The sequence below is a fragment of the Watersipora subatra genome, chromosome 2 (genome assembly GCF_963576615.1).
Source record: "Watersipora subatra chromosome 2, tzWatSuba1.1, whole genome shotgun sequence".
Lineage (NCBI taxonomy): Eukaryota > Metazoa > Bryozoa > Gymnolaemata > Cheilostomatida > Watersiporidae > Watersipora > Watersipora subatra.
Genome location: NC_088709.1, coordinates 59,446,988 through 59,463,543, shown reverse-complemented (window position 1 = coordinate 59,463,543; position 16,556 = coordinate 59,446,988). Strand labels below are relative to the sequence as shown.

At 33.8% G+C, this 16,556-nt stretch overlaps 1 long non-coding RNA gene across 1 annotated transcript in view; it reads right to left on the bottom strand.

Annotated features, from left to right (window-relative positions):
- LOC137388641 (uncharacterized) overlaps positions 1 to 16,556 on the bottom strand; it is a 166,263-nt gene that overhangs the window by 122,972 nt on the left and 26,735 nt on the right. The gene's annotated exons all lie outside the window — the stretch shown is intronic.

Sequence of the window (16,556 nt, the reverse complement as noted above, 5' to 3'; positions counted from 1 at the left end):
TAAAGTAGCGAGCATCTATATTTGATATGGGTTTCTCGACAAAACCCGAAGTGTTTGTCATAAACTAATGCTACGAGAACTTTTATATTGAGCCTTGTATTGGCCTTCAATTTCATGTGAGAACATCAGTTGTCAAAACAATAACCAAAATGGCTTGACTAGCCTACGTCAGTAAAATAAATTGATTCCAACCGGCGGCGATTAACTGTTCGATTTAGAGCTTTTAAAAGCTTGCTATTACATTTACACATATTTTCCACCAACAACACAGCAGAGTAAGACATGGTCAATATTTTGATACTATACACCTGTAATGTGAATTTCTTTTGTGCAAGTCAACCTTTACAGCATTTGATTAAAAGCTCTTAAATTAAAAATTAGATTAAAATTCTTTTTATATATGTTGGATGAAATGTGGTGTACTCTTGCATGTGTGACACAATAGTTATGATATAGTTAACCAAAAAATTCTCAGACGTCTAAAACCATCACTTTTTGTGAGATTTACAAAGTAGCTCTCTGTTAAAAAGTTTAATGTATTACACGAGCTAATTATATTTATCAAAGCGTTTTCATAAAAAGATTAAAATGTTGATATCATCGAAAATGTTGCAACTCTTACTTACTATTTATTGAGTAGGACGTACAACTAATATTGATGTCATTATTTGGCAAATACTTCCTATAAACCTTTTAAAACCAATATTTTGAAATTGTCCATTGCATAAAGTTTTAAAAATTGTTATATAATCGTTATATTTTCCTTCTTTTGACTTTCTGCATGTTGTTTTATGTGATTTGGCTGCAGGGATGTTTCAAGATTAAAATTGAGAATTTTTGATTGCATTGATAAAGTTCAGAAGAAAATGTTTACTCCAAAAAGATGTCAATCGTTGCACTTCCTGTTATTCATCCAGTGATGTCATCGGCTATTGCAGCCAAGTTGCGGTGTTATGCATATTTATTGACTTGTACATATTATTTGTGTTTGCTTATGAGTGTTTAGATGCAAATTAGAATGTAAGCCTATCCTTAGATACACCGCTATAGCTAGTTTCAAATATTATAAAGATAGTTTGATTAGAATTAGTCCCACTGTTTTCCTTTAAATACTGTATGAACACGTGAGTATCCATTGATAACGTGACAGTATGTCTATTTTTATAAACAACTAGCATGACTATGGATGTAATTTTTGGAGAGGTTTGAGCACTTTTTTGTTGTGTGAGCATTGTAACTGGAATTGAGTTTTGCTAATTTTAATCTTAAAACATCTTGTCTGTCAGAACACCAAAAACAACCAACAAAATTTCAAATGATGGAAAAACTTCAATACTTTTTGACCAACTATTTTTGAAATTGACAGGAAAAGAGGCCGTTAAGACATCAAAGCAAATAAACTATGTATTAAAATTGAGACTAAAATGTCACAAGCATCTTAATTACTGTTTAAACCATATAATAATTGCTGACATTTCTGGAAGCACAGCAAGCGTTATATTAAAGTGTAACAGACAGCAAGGAGAACCACACGTTTTTAAAAAGCTTGTGAAAAGTCATGGCAGCTTTGACTATCCATCATCAGTGGCCTCTAAGCACAAGTTGTCTTATCCTGCATATATACACAGCTACAAGCAAGGTGCCTGGATGATTGTATTGGTAGTTCATTAGTACAGCCTTTTCATTAGCCTTTTCTCCATCAAATACAAACTCCAAGCAGTTCTACTTGTAAATGTATGAGAGTGTAAACTGATCAGTTCTTTTAAATATTTTTTACAAATGTTTGTTTGCATCTCCTTGCTGATTTTCTACCCATAGTACAAGATTGCTGGGACTGTTCTTGATCAGTGTGAAAACCTAATTTTCTCAGCTGTTGCTATCCTTGTGCTTTTCCTCTAGCTGTCTCTGGCAGTGATGTTTCATGAACGGGCTAAATTCTAAAAACTTTACCTCGGGAAATTATCAAAGCAGCAATTTATTTGTAAAAAATAATTTTTTCGTTGCAACTTTTCAATCTTTACCCAGTATGAAACCTTACCTATTACGCAACGTTTTTTCCAAACCTCCAACCATGGCTTAGAGCAGAAGGAGGCCCAGAATTCTTATTACAGAAAAACTGGTACCCTGTCAGTCTGGCACGCTGAATTTGTAAAATTATTACACATAGGCTATGGGCCGAGCAGGCAAAACAGTTCTAGAAATGATGTTCCTTTGGCACCCCATTTCGGTGGCATTTTCTGCAGTGATTTAGACTAATTTTGGTATGGAGAGCTCAAAACTGAAGAGTTGCCGCAGCTGCAATTCCCACTTCTATGATAAACTTGATAAAAAGAATATATTAGGATTTATCTCCCTTGTAAATTAAACTATTTCCATAGAAGCGTCAGATTTGCAACTTTTTATCATAATTATTTTGCTGTAATTTAGGATGTCATTGGTGAAGTCGAAATTTATCTTCTATCTATTTTCGAACATTCCATATCGTACTATTGTTACACCCACATGTAAACTATATACATGTATATATGAATATGTACATACATGTATGTAAATAATTGTATGGTTTAATAGCTTTATTTTACAAAAACTATTCAAAACACTATAATTATGTTTTATAACCTGACACAGATTAGTTATGTTTTATTACCTGACACAGATGAATAATAAAAAATAATAACATACAAGATAAGTGCATTCATTGTTTGAGCTTTGACATGATTTGTGTAGCTCACATACATGACTCTCAAAAAATTAACTTAATAAACATTGACTAGTCACTGTCTAGAAAGCTGGAAAACACTTTTAAAAAGCCTGAATGGTCTGTTTCAAATAGTGTATGCTTCAAGTTGTCTGCAATCGCTACTAGATTCACAGAACATATGCCATCAGAGACAAATAACAGCAAAATTGAGCTTGTTATGAGAAAACACTGTGAGGTGAGTGAGTATTTCAGAAGTCGACCTTCAGCAGGTAATGAAAGGACTCTGGAAATCCTTTAAGTTTCAAAGCGACTTTATTCTCTCTGTGAGACCTACACACGCAGACTCTATGGCCAAGGAGATAGCACCCAGGAAAATGGTACAGACTTCAACTGACTAACAGACCGGCTGTTTGTGTCTAGGTCTAAACCAGTCAGTCCCTCCTTTCAATCGCTGAAAACCATGTGCATTGTGTCAATTATGTAGCAGCTATAATACATACATGTATATGGAAAGGGTCAACAACACAAATTGCCAAAGCACAATTTCCTTCTTTACATCGGTGGATACTGGGTAAGGAAAATGATGAGTATGCAGTAAAGTGTCATACCAGAATTATCGCCCCACCTGAAATTCTACAAGCTGTTCTATGGGAGTGTCAAAATCCAGGTTCCGAGGGAACTGATGTGCCAGTATCATGGCAGAGCTGCCTTACACAGAGCTTTACACATGCATGCACTGAAACAAAACTGTAGCAGGAGTAGCAGAAGATGCCGATAGTGAGGAAAATGATTAAGAACTAAACATATTGAACAAATAATTAGGATATGCGATATTTTGAAATATCCCAGCTCGTTTTGTAAGACTGCTGATATTAGCTGTTAATAATACCACTAATAATAATGCTAATAATAATCATCAATTATTATATTCTATGATTCATCAGTTTCAGGTTATAAAACATAATTAAAGAGGTTTTGAATTTTTTGTGTAAAATAAAGCTAATAAACCATACAACTATACACACATTTACATTTACATATACGTATATACATGAATATAGTTTACATGTGATTGTAACAATCGTAAGATATAGAAAGTTAGAAAGTAGATAGAAGATGAATTTTTACTTCACCAATGACATCCTAAATTGCAGCAAAATAAATATTATAAAAGGTTGCAAATCTGATGCTTCTATGGAAAGAATCTTATTTACAGGGGTGATAAATCCTAAAATAAAATTTTATCAAATTTCTTTCAGAATTGGGAATGACAGCTGTGGCAACTGTTCAGTTTTGAATTATCCATACCAAAACTAGTCTGAATCACTGCAGAAATTGCCACTGAAAGGGGGTGCCAACGGAGATGCAAGAATAAACTGCCTTGGCCCACTGCCCAACATAGCTGCAAGGTGGTTAAGCTGAGCCGTTTTTAGTGTTAGTTGTTAGTGTGCACAGCTGCTCAGCCAAAGATTTGAGTTCAATTTCCCATGCAATGTTTTTCCTAACCTCTATATCTAGCTTTAGACATATGGACAGACACTGCTATTATTTATATTATTAGTGTCATTCTAAAAACTGTCTTCACAACCGGGTGGCTGGTAGGAGGTGAGCCAAGGCCTTAGCCTGATGATTTTGACTTTAACGAGTCATTTTACTGAATAGTCTTCCTTAAAATCTGACCAGCTCCTAGCAGCACTGTTTTCTGAGTTGTTTGAAAGACTGTTGAGCACTGACCTCAATGAGATATGACACAAGCTGGCTGAATAATGTATCAATCACTCCAATCACTACATACATTATATTACTTTTGGTTGAAAATTCTACAGCCTTCGATGCTCAAATCTTGCACTTTGTACATCTCCTTTATATATTTCCTTCTTTTTTCTACTCTGGCATCACATAGGATGGTTATACAACTAATCTGACAATCTGTTGTTTCTTTTTTGATCAGTACTAAACCTTTCACTTTGTCATTCTCAGACACTGGCTCTACCCTATGGTTATACCATTATGCTGTGTGTGGTATGTTATGCTTCTTACAGATACTCCAGTAATCTGCTGAGGCCACTTGATCAAGTCAGAGGTTGTATTCAGTTTGTGCAATCTTTGAGCACTTGTTTACAATATGGCTGTTTCACCCTTTGTCTTACACAACCTGCACTTAGTTACCATTCCTGGAATTGGTTTGCAGTGCTTAGCCTTGCGCTGCTGTTATTAGACACTCTGCCTCTTTCTTAAGGCCTCTTTTTGTCATCCACTTTTGTGTCCCCTACTGTCTGATTGCTTGTTTTCATTTGTTATAATTCATTCATCAGTCTTGGTGTTCATTATCTAGCATAGCACCTTCTAGTTTATTTTTCTAAATTCTATCTTACATGTCTTATTCATTGTTAGTTATCAGTTTATTTAAAATATGTATATGTATGTAATATGTATTTTTTCAGACTGCGGCTTTCATACTTTACAATTATCATTGTATTGTTATTACTAGTACCCATGGCAGTCCGCTGTACTTTGAGGGATGGTCATGTGTGTTGATAAAGTGCAGAGAATAATTACATCCACAATTATTCTACCCTTAAAGAAGACAGCTCATTATTGCATGTGTTAGGGTAGTCGACTCTTAAGCTGTATGCCACCAGTAGCCAAACCAATAAAAATAGTTTTTTTAATCTCTGCCACTAGCTTCAGAGGCACAGAAAAAAGTGTTGCGTACTATAGAAATTATTGACTACTGTCTGCTCTGTTTGATGTTTGCCTATTAAAACCGGTAAAAAAGGAAAGCCTGAACCTGTTCTTCATTAGATGAAGTAATTCGCTTAACCACTCTCCGCTTGGTGAGGTAGCATTTTATTGACAAACAGCAATGTTTTATTCAATACAATTATATAAATATAAAATTCTAGTAGAAGCAAAAAAATTTTCTTTGTAACTATTGATGCATCGTTGTAATGATAGCCAATGAACTAAGATAAAATAACTGAATTTTTGCTGCTTTCATCACAAAACTAGCTGCAAGCGATTCTTACAGTATGTTTGTAATAATGTAGCCAGAACAGTGTAAGCTTTTTAATTAGTGGCATGCCTAATGGCCTGTTCATGGTTTTCCAAACACTTGTTATGAAGTCAATTAACACTTTGATGCCGTATAGGCCGTGGGCCAAGACAGTTTATCTTGCGTTTCCATTGGCACCGTTTTTCAGTGGAAATTTCTGCAGTGATTTAGACTAATTATTGTATGGATAATTCAAAGCTGAAGAAATGCCGTAGCTGTCATTTCCACTTCCATGAGAGATCTGGCAAAATTGACATTTTAGGATTTATCTCCCCTGTAAATACGATTTCTTCCATAGAAGCATCAAATTTGCTATTTTTCATCTAAATTATCTTGCAGTGATTTAGAATACCAGGGGAAAAGTCAAAATTAACATTCTATCTATTGCTGAACATTCCATATCCTACGATTGTTACATGCGCACTAAAAATATATACATGTACATACGTATATGTATATGGATATATAACTGTATAGTTTAATAGCTTCATTTTACAATACGAAATAAAAACATTATAATAATATTATGTTTTATAAACTGACACTGATGAATCATAGAAAATAATAAAAACACATTGTGAATACTGTGTATGTGTTTGAATAATGATGTCTCTACTTTTGTAGAATATATCTTTTAAATTTATTTGGTATTACATCGTTTTTGTAATTAAGTATCAATATGTCGTTTATTTCTTAACATTAATATCAAAAGATGATTTTTTTAGCGTAGTTCTGCATGATCATACTATGTTTGCATAAATTTGTTGCTGTTTGCTATTTATTTTTAGCACTGTTGTGAAGTAATAAAATACAAACTATTTTAATTGGTTTTAATGCATTTACAACTTTTTGGATAAAAATGCTAGGTAAACCAGCTGTTTTAGTACCTACCATTCAGTCCCTTCTTGCCATGACAATAACCAGTCAGCCAACATCCACATTTGCCAACTATATTTGTTGTACAATAAATAAAATGCTATGAGTTTTTTTAAATTGAGGAAAAGTAGCCAATTTACACATAAGTTCAAAAGATAGACCACAATCATCGAAATCAAACCATCAGTTTTAAAGGTTTATATTCAAAAAATAACTTCTTGCTAATTCAATTCATAATTGGTTTGTTTATTATTCACATCACATAACACTTTGATTTCATGCCTGATAAAAACCTGCCTATAAAAGCTCAGCTGGCAGCTATCAGTTGTGCATTTTATTGCAAAATTTTGGGTAAGGAGACTTAACTCTTAAGTGTGTACAAATTTTACCTATGAATTCATTAATTTTGGACACATATCCTTGAGGAGACAACTCCAAGTTCAAAACTACCTCTAACGAATTTAAAAATATATCCTTGATAGGAGGCAAAAATGTTCCGCCTCCTATTATCAATTTGCTATACACATTTTAGATAATTTTTATATATACGAAGGCCTCTTATTAGGGGGCCTCCCATCCTACATATTTTGAGTATATATATATATATATATATATACATATATATATATGTATATATATATATATAAATATACATTACCTGCCACTGTTAATAAGCTGTTTTAATACCCATGCAAAGAGGAGCAATAGGCTAGTTTATCTGCTTGTCACATTGTATGTCTGTCATTTGTCTATCATTTGTCTGTTCCGTTATAACTATAAAGTTTTAGTGACATTCAAATCCCAAGCTTGCTAACAAAGTAGCGTGAACACAAGGCTAGGGCGCTCTTGTCACACCCTTCACTCTTACCATGGACTGCATACTATTCTCATGATTGCACCCACTAAGTTATCAATTAATTAATGCCGCGAGACTTTGGGTTACAACATCTTTTTTTATAAAAAAGTTTGCCTTACGATATTTAACAATATGTCTTTTGGCCCTCGTCATACAATGACAAACTTTCTGTCAACTTTTTCAGCCAAATCACATCAACCAAAAACTGTCTCAAAATTAGAATTAGGCAGTTGGTGTTCTGATTACGACAAAATAACAACAGGATTGTTACGCTAATCACCGAAATCTTTTCCAAACCTCCTGAAAGAGAAACTATGCATGCTTGCTCTCCATCTCAGTTCAGCGTTTTTGTTGTAAGTTATACTGAAAGCAAAGCCGAAACCAAATCAGATGGATAATAAAAAATTGCCATTTGACAAAGTTGAAGTCCAGTTCAGTAAAATACTTTTTCAAACTTGATAGTTTATGATAGTGTTAAGCCTGTCGTCACTGACGATCACCAAAATACTTTGGATTCACCGCTGAGATACAGCAATATTATGTAAACCAGTTTTCAGTCAGATGGCTATTTGCTAGGGAGTTCAGCCAAATCATCTGTTGGGCTTTCATCGGAATTGTGTACAAAAGATGAATAAGACAAAGATGAAAGTGGTAATAAGAAAGACAAAAGTTTGAGGATTACGCTTGATGAGATAGTACTTCAAGTTGTTTGCTGGCCAACTAACAACATTCAATACTGTAAAACCTTTTTTTTAATTTGATGGAAAAGTGTTATTAAAGCTATGAGATTATTTGCTTATAAAAACCTTATCTCAACATTGTCTACACTCACTATTGTCTCACATTTCTTTCACAGAAGCAACATCAGCTATATCAACTTCAGCCAACATGAAGTCAGTGTTCATCCTTGCAATTACTTTTGGTGAGTCTATTAATGAGTAATCTTGTAACTGTATATAATAGTTGAAGTTATTTATTGCATTCAGATTTTGTAGATTCCTTAAACACCTGACAACAGTGTAATAACTTTTTATATCTCTGTTTAATAACAGAAGGTTATATGCGAAAATAGTTTGCTGAAATTCACTTACATATATGGAATAAGGTTGCACGATAGCTCGATACTCGATTGCGTTAGTCGATAGTTGTCTTCTCAATATTAATATGTTGCCTATTTTTAGCCTATCAAAACATCCAAAACTTATACATCGTTATCGAATAATAAAAACAATATAACCCGATAGTTCTGCAGATACAGTCACACTTGGATAACTTGTCCTCGAATAACTCGAACACATGGTTAATTCAATCAGATTTGTTTGGTTTGTTCCCACACAATGATAAATTGCTTTAGATAACTTGACCTCAACTTGATTAACTTGAGCAGCTTTTTGCCCAGTGGCTGTGGCTGTGGCTTGTTTGTGACGATTGTTCTCGCTTTGGAATATCACTTCATTCCAAGCCAAGGAGATAAATCCTAACTTTTAGTAGTTCTTAGACGCCATTATTACCATCATCAGCAAATTTTTTTTGAAGCAAAGAAAAGTGAGCTAACCTTTGAATAAAATCAAAGAAATATCAAAAACTTTATTTTGGTTAAAACGCTCAAAAAAAGATCTCTCATTTCAACAGCAATCAAGTTTTGCCAATATTAATCTCAAAACGTCCTGGCAATCAAATCACCTAAAACAACAAACTAATCTCAGGGGATAAAAAGTCTTTATACTTTCTTAGGAATTTTTTAAGCTTTACGGAAGAAACCTTTTAATTTGCAACGAGCCACCTATGCATCTGATTTATATATTATTTGTATGTCTACACTTATCTACTAATAAATACATGGACTTGTAACAGTGCTCTGATAACTCGAACACTTTCGTTCGGTCCCGTGAAGTGTGAGTTATTCAAGTTTACCTGTAGTTTTTGTTGTTTTTTCTGCAGATTATTTTCTGCAGTTTTTCCTTTTGCTATCCTTTCCCACAATCATTGATCTTTTCAGGCATGATAATACGATAGTTTTACCAGCTGCCAAGTCAACCGATAAGTATCGGCGAACTCTGTCTGCTCATTGACACTTAGATAGCTATCGCTACCGGTGGGACAACTCCACCGATAATCGATCATGCCTTTCCAAACTGCTAATCCCATCTTTAATATGGAACTATTACAATTCGTGTTTATCCATTTTATAAATTAGTGTAGGTAAAACTTAAAAACAATCATTCTTGCTACTTGAAGTTCCATGTTGCTAAGGCAATCCTCAAGTAATGAATAATATGTAAGAAAAATGAAAATTACTATGTTTGAGATTACAAAAGCATAAATGTCAATTAGATACGAAGAGATTATAAACTACTATATCATCACTATAATAACTTCATTAACGTTTGTAATAGAATTTATTTTTGTATCTTCAGTTAAAATTTTGTCATTTTGTTGCATAAGCAATCGCCTAGAATTGTAACAGTTTTAATTATGATTAAGTTTTAACGGTTTTCACATTGAAACATTCTGACAGTCAAGTTACTTCAACCACTAAAAACAATTACAAATGATAGAAAAAAAATGATACTCTGATAAAATCTACTAAGATTTTGCACAAGTTTATTTTTAAGCAGCCAATACTTCCTCATTCAAGCAGACTTGATGCACCTGTTTACAAACAAAAAACTCCATCTCTGTATGGCCTCACTCAGATCCACACCATCAATATCTGTCTAACTATACACCGATCGGTTCAGTTGAAATGAAAGCAGACTTGATGCACCACCTACAAACAAAGAATTCCATCTCTGTATGGCCTCACACAGATCCGCACCATCAATTTTTGTCTAACTATACACCGATCGGTTCAGTTGAAATGAAAGCAGACTTGATGCACCACCTACAAACAAAAAACTCCATCTCTGTATGGCCTCACTCAGATCCACACCATCAATATCTGTCTAACTATACACCGATCGGTTCAGTTGAAATGAAAGCAGACTTGATGCACCACCTACAAACAAAAAACTCCATCTATGTATGGCCTCACTCAGATCCGCACCATCAATATCTGTCTAACAATAAACCGATTAGTTCAGTTAAAATGAAAGAATGGAAGATTAAATGAACAGTGCGTAGCTGCAAAACAGTTATTAGAAAAATCCTACAACCTACAACAACCTACCACTAGTTTATTGTAATAATAGCTTTTTATCACCTATGTTTAAAAATTTAATTGGACTAACATCTGCATTTAACCTTCGTTTCTTTTTATAAAAAAATGAAAAGTTTCAATTATTCTCTTATCGTATTATTTTGTAAGTCGTTAGACTAAATAAAATAAACTTCTCTTAAAGCTTAAAAACACAACTAAGACTGTCAAGCTATGCTACCTGAGTGATTTAGCAAGACTATTTTTATCTTAAAGAAAGTAAACTCAAATAAAACCTCCCAGCACTAAAATCCCTCGTGTCTCATGTAACACTAATGTATGTCCGCAGCCACCTCTTATTATATGATTTATGTAAGCAGGGAGTTATTGTTTCCCTCATAGTATAGTCATTGATTAGCCTCATGCAATTAAACGTAATGGTAAAGATCAGTGTACACCTCATATAATATAATCTTATTTAAAGGATTTTGATGCGGTGCAAGTTTGTCTTTGAAATGTCTGTAATCTAGTCGTTTTTTTCTAAATTAGTAAACACACCAGCTAAATGTGTATAATGTGTTGACCTACATAGTACTATTTCAAATATATGAATATGATTTCACTGCTTTAATAAGAGAAATACAGGTAGTAAGTATTTGCGAAGGTTTATATTTACATAATAATATTTGCGTATCACCATGAAACCATAAAGCTAAAAAATGCATGTCCGGTTTTCAGCTCTAATTAAAAAACACCCTAATTTTCAAATTTAACAACTTTTTATATTTTTTACCTCATAACAATGCTAGCTATTAGATTGTTTAAATTGTACTTGGTCTAAAAGGAAACGCTATGCATTAAGGAGGTAACAGAGGAGGTCCATGGACAAACATTTGGAGCATTAAATGCTAAAATGTGGTAGCGTGTAATGCTTTAAGTATCAAGCAGCAATAATGTAATAGGGTGTGGTCATTGCTATCATACTCAGTAGTATTTCAAGTCTTCTGAATAGACTTGAAACTTTTAAACTTGTCTTTAAAATTTCTTCATTCCGATAATACTATTTTATATACATGTATGTGTAAACACACCAAGTACATGTAGATAATGTATCAACCTAAATGCTATAATTCCAAATATATACACATTTAATATCACAGCTTCAATAAGAGATACAAGTGATAAGTATTTATTCTTAAGTTTTAATAAGAATACAGTGAATATTAATTACAGATGTTTTGCAAGTTAAACTAATATGATAAACTTGCTTTTTAATTAGATCTGAAAGGTGAAATGTAAAATATAGACTTGCATTGCTTTATTTTTTAAATCAAATCATATTTACAAAAAATTGTTTCATACAAAGTCTACGCTTTGTGATAAATAGCTTTTTACAATGGTTTCAATATATTAATAAGGTGTTAACTTAAAATTGTTAACTAAACTTTGTTTTAGAGATTTTCTGGATGATGTTGCTAAGCAAGGAAGTTCAGTGTTTTACCATGTCTTTTGAAAAGACCAACTTGCCGTTTGTTCCTCCACCTTTGATGAACAATAGGAGTTTAGCTTCGAGCAAGCTGCAGTGCGCCGGTAAATGCCATTTCCAATCAGGCTGTGTTGGTTTCAACTACAATTGTACACAAAAGTCTTGTAATCATTTTGGATGTTTTAATCCTGAGAAAGAAATAAGTGTTTCTACAAGAAACATCAGCATGGAAACTGAAGCCTATGTAAAAAAGGTTGATCATCTCCTTGCAAGAGGTAAGACAGTCAGAATGAACATACCTTCAAACATATGATTACGGCATTAATCATGAGAGTTATCAACATAGTCATCTAAATACAGCTTGAAAATTATGTTAGGTTTTGTAGTTTATTAGATAATCTTTTGAAAACAAGCCAACTATTTCTCACGTGTTTTAAATAGTTTCAATGCAGCGTAATTAAAATGTTGGATGTTTGATGGATGTTGGACGTTTCACATGGCTATATATCAATAAGAGGCTCGCTTAGTCAAGTCTCAATCTTTAAAGCTAAATTGTTTTTAGCAGAAGAAAAGGTGAAAAAACCTTTCAGCTAAACTAACTCCTACATTCGTCACTGAATATTATGCCAAAGTATATTTGTATAAGTATATCATACTTGATTGCATTACATTTTTATATTACTCAGAGGAGCAATTAATCACTCACCGTGAACTCAAGATCACAAGAGGCCTTCAGCTTCATCTCCAGCCACTATATATCTAAGGGGGTAACGTGTTTCCTAGTCGCCTAGGCCGTAATCATTTAGTCTGTGGTTTTTTATCTCAAACGTGTTACATAATGATTACATAACATGCCCTTTTTTCAAAACCGCAACTCTTAATCCGATACAAATTCTAATTTCGATACTCTCAAGGTTCACCTGAGCGCAACCACTATTAGCAGAATAAATGATTGCTTATCAAGCAAGCATTAAATCCAATTAAGCAGGGTTATCAAGCCAAGCTGGTTAGATAATCACAAGAGCCTTAAGTCATCGTCACAGTTACTAAGTCCAAAATTAGATGCGTCTATAAAACTCTTTACTCCCCCATTATTCTGTTTACTTACGTGTCTTTAATCAACCATTTAACCACTCATCTTCCTCCACACTAACACTTTCACTGTACCAATCAGTCTTTCTAGGTTCGACATCCATTGCAACTGGGTTACCTGTAACTTTTGGCTCAGAACAGCAAACTGGTCGTCATTGCCACTTCTATCTGCCATCTCAATTCCTTCATCTGCACTCTCAATGGAGCTTTCAGGTTGGACCTCCTCTTTGGGTTCCTCAACCTTACTCTCCACACTACTAGAATCTCTGCTAGGAACTACTCTCAACATCCGAGGCGTCAGGGTGGATCATATTTCAGAGGTGGCTTACTAACTCGACCTGCAGTAGTGACAACTGGTTCTCTACTAACAGGCACAAATTCACTTCTAGAATTTCTTCTAGGCAAATCATTACTATTTTTTGGTACTTCTCTCTCACCAAAAACAGGAGTTTCCCCTTTGTGTTCACCAGCTCCAAGAGTTTCCTCCACATGCTCAGCAACACCAGGTGTTTCCTCCCTCTGTTCGTTGCTCTCTTAATCAGGAATCACGTTCTACTGACCTTCAGATAAATCATTCGCATTTTCTACTATTTCAAAATTGCCTTCTTTTGACGAATAACTAGACAAGAAAAAACAATTATCATCAGAAATCTCTGACGATGTATATGCATCATCAGAATTCAACAAAAACACTTGTTTCCTATTTCTACGTATTTCACTCATGCCTACATTAACCCAGTAACTTTCAGGGGAATTAACCTTTCTCAAAACTATACATTTAGAATCTACATCAGTAGAAGCTTTTACATAAACCATTTGACCAGGTTGTAACTCGTCTAACTTTGAAACTCTTAACTTTTTATCCCAAAGTCTCTTAATTATCTTTTTACGACTAACTTTGTTTTCTTCAAACAGTTCATAGTCTACATCACTTTCATATGGGAAGCCCAAGTTTGATCTAATAGCTCGGCCAAAAATCAAATCACTTGGCGTATATCCCGAAGCAAAAGATGTAGTCCTATTCACAGACAACGCCATATCTTTATCTTGACATTCTCTCATAATCATTTAACAAGTTTTACTCCACTTTCCGCTAAACCATTAGAACAAGGACACCGTGAGCTACTAGTAGTTGTTTCTAAATTCTTTACTAGCACAACAAGTACCATTATCAGACCTGATAACATTAGGTATACTAAATCGAAAAAACAGATACTTGAGTACTCGAATTATCTCTCTAGCAGTTTGAGATTCTATACAAAAACATTCTATCCACATAGAATAATAGTCTATAACTATTAGATAATTTTCGTTATCAAACACAAGTATATTCAAACCTATCACCTCCCATGGTTTAGAAGGCATTTCTGCTTCATACAAGGGCTGGTGTTTGACTTGACTATGCATAATGCAAACATTACATCTATTTATATAATCTGCAATCTCTTTACTATAACCAGGCCACCAAAAATGACGTTGAGCTCATATACGACATTTTGTTATGCCATAATGACTTTCATGAAAATTTCCAAGTACTGTGGTCTCGGTGACTTAGGAATGTACAGCCTAGAGTCATATAGCAACATATTATTATAAAAACTTAATTTCTCTCTAGATCCATATAAACCTATCTGTTCTTTACTAAAACCATCTAATTCAGAAGGCCAACCAAAATACAAATACTCTACACTTAAGAGTGTCTGAATCTTTACTAACCTCTTCTCTAAGTTTCTCTTCTTTAACATCCCCATATGCAGAAGAGGAAACTATTGAGTTAACTTAAGCTTCTACCCTATTACAGACAGTTTTACTTACCTCATCACAAACAGCACCACTGTTCGGATGCCGAAGCTAATCAGCAATGAACATATCTTTTCCGGGAGTATGAAAAATTTCATAATCATATCTCATTAGTCTGAACTTAAAACGTTGTACTCTTACAGGTAGCTTAGACAAATTATTTTCCCCTGAAATTGCAATTAAAGGCTTATGGTCAGTTTCTATTTCAAATTTTCTATCAACTAAATAGTAATCAAACTTCTCACATGACCATGTCGTAGCTAAAGCTTCCTATTCGACCATGGCATAACGACCTTCAGTTTCAGTCATTTTTTCTGGAAGCATACTCTACAGGTTGTCATGCACCTTCTTCGTTATACTGTAACAAAACTGCACTTGGTGCATTTTTACTAGCATCAGCTGAGACTCTATGTTTAGCATTTATGTCAAAAGTACATATTACTGGACTATTTGAAATCTTTTTCTTAACAGTTTCAAAAGCTTTTTGTTGATCAGGATCCCAAAACCATTCCGATTTACTACGAGTTACTCCATAAATCGTAGTACATAAACCAGCAAACTTTTTATTAAACTTCATCAGATACTTTACCATTCCAGTAAATCTCCTTGCCTCCTTTTTTGCTATTCGGAGGCTTCATTTCAACTATAGCTTTTATTTTACCTGGGTCTGGTTTAATACCAGAACTGCTAACTAAATGTCCTAAAAACTTCATCTCAGTGCATCCAAATTCACATTTTTTCTATTTTCAAAGTCATTCCAGACTTCTCATTTATTTTCAAAACTTTATGTAAACATTACCAATGTTTGGTTACAGTTTTCCCGTAAACTAAAATGTCGTCCATCAAACATACAATTCTCTCTAAACCTTGTAATGTCTTTTCCATTTCTCTCTGAAAAAGTTCAGGGGCTGAAGATATCTCAAAAAGGCATTCTTTTAAAGCAAAATCTACTCAATGGGGTCAAAAAGTCATTAATTTCTTGCATTTCTTATTAAGTCTAACTTGCCAAAATCCAGAGTTAGCGTCAACTTTCGAAAACATAACTCCTTTTGACAATATACTCAACATGTCTGATTTCTTACGTAAGGGATATAAAGTTGTATACATATACCTAAGGAATGTACCTTCCTTCTAACATATTTATTCAAATTGGTCATACCTACACACATTTTAATCTTACCACCTTGTTTTGGAGCAATGGTAAGACCAGAACACCAATCAGTTGCCTTTTCTATAGGTTCTATACCATTACTTTCCGACATTTTATCAATTTCTCTTTTAGCTTTTTTACGCAAACCCGCTGCAATAGGCCTAGACGCATAAAATCTAATAGGTTCAGCATTCCTATTCAAGCCAATACTGAAAATACCAGGCATTGTTCCTAGTCTCTTAAAAGTTTAAGGAAATTCCTTGAAGGGGTCAAATTCGTTTGCACACAAAGCATTAATAACTGCTAACAAATTAAATTTCTTAATTTCCGGCATACCTAAAACATTTATTCTAGAACATTCAAGTACATAAACAGAAGTATCAATAACTCTATATGTACTCTTA